Source organism: Fulmarus glacialis, unplaced genomic scaffold (genome assembly GCF_000690835.1).
Source record: "Fulmarus glacialis isolate BGI_N327 unplaced genomic scaffold, ASM69083v1 scaffold9842, whole genome shotgun sequence".
Taxonomy (NCBI): Eukaryota; Metazoa; Chordata; class Aves; order Procellariiformes; family Procellariidae; genus Fulmarus; species Fulmarus glacialis.
Genome location: NW_009198445.1, coordinates 92,547 through 94,047, shown reverse-complemented (window position 1 = coordinate 94,047; position 1,501 = coordinate 92,547). Strand labels below are relative to the sequence as shown.

Sequence of the window (1,501 nt, the reverse complement as noted above, 5' to 3'; positions counted from 1 at the left end):
CTGCTGAACTGCCTTTTTTCATCTTTCATGTATAAACCCTTGAAATGCAGTATATTTTGGTGGCCAGATGGGTACCTTGTTTGGAACTATATTACTGCTTTAAAGGAGGTCTGCAGTTAAAATAAAATGTGTTGGATTCAGTTTTTGCACCTTTAGAAGCCTCATCTTATTCTGACTTTGCAAATGTAACCTCAGGGTTCATCTTTTCTTTTTCCTTCAGAAAATTAGTGTATTCCTGTTCCTCCTTCTGTATACAGTAGGAATGTATAAATTGATGTAGCATTAAAGCAATGAGTTCTCAGATTCAGCTTCCTTCTCTTGGCTGAGCTCCATATATGTGCTCTTAAAGAGAAGTTCAACTCTGAGTTTGCCTGGCTGGTTGTACCTTTAGTCTCTTCTTGGAAAGAAACTGATACCTACATTTTAGATTTCAGTAATGACTGCTTGAAATAAGTTGCTGTTGTGTGGAGAACTGAGCTGTCATCTAGCTCTTAGACGTACTTAAACGTACCTTTGAAGATGGAAGGAGTAAGAAGTTATTCGTAAACACTTTTGCTGTGTTTGTTGCAAAATGCTTTCTTCTGTAAAGTAGGCTTTTTTACTATGAATATTTTCAGCTCTTAGAAAACAAAACTAAGTTCAGGTGATCTGTTTTCTTGCAAATTGTGCACTTTCAATTTGGGCAAACAGATCAATTTCCTTTTAAAAAACACCCTCAAGTCTTTGTTTGCTTATATAGTATCCTATTTTAGAGTATAAAATAACTTTTTATTTCTCTATTACTTGTGATATATGTTAAAATAGATTGAGTGACATTTATTGCTGCTTACGTAATCTCAATTTCCAAATGCAGTTAAAGAAAAAAAAAATGTATTTGAGCATTAAACCATAACTTAAAACATGCCTTTTTGGCTAGAGACTTCAATCTAACTGGTATTCTTTTGCTCTTTGCAAAAGGCATCCCCTGCACCTGACACTTTACCCTTTATTAGGCAGTGACTCCTTAATCTGAGCATACTTCCAAATTAATAACACTGTTTTAATTAATAAATATCAAAGCAATAGATACTGAGTACCTTAGTTTGGTAATGGTTGGTTATAGAGTAGAAGGATAACCTAAAGGTCATGAGTGAAACGGTATGATCTTCCATTTGTATTGTAGCTGCTATCCAGTGTCTGAAAAATAAAAGTTATGAACCCTATGCAATTAAGATAGCATGTCAAATATCATAGTTAGCTGTTTCCAATTAAGGGTTAAGACTTCAGTCCTGAGAGTATATTAAATGAGGCTTTTAATCCATGAAGAGAGGGATAAAAAACCATAATGCTATTTGAATGCCTTGAAATACTGGGTTTTCGTAAAAACCTAAAAAGTAGTCATCAGCTGTTGCAGATGTATTGCTGATCTTAACGATTATTTCCATAACTCTTGTTTTTTATAATATCCTTCCAAACATTCAGGAAAATGGCTCACCTTTGGCCTACCTCAAAGCAGCTCACA

The 1,501-nt window shown here is 34.4% G+C and overlaps 1 protein-coding gene across 1 annotated transcript in view; it reads left to right on the top strand.

Annotated features, from left to right (window-relative positions):
- Nucleotides 1–1,501, top strand: part of ESCO1 (establishment of sister chromatid cohesion N-acetyltransferase 1) — a 31,326-nt gene that overhangs the window by 14,737 nt on the left and 15,088 nt on the right. The gene's annotated exons all lie outside the window — the stretch shown is intronic.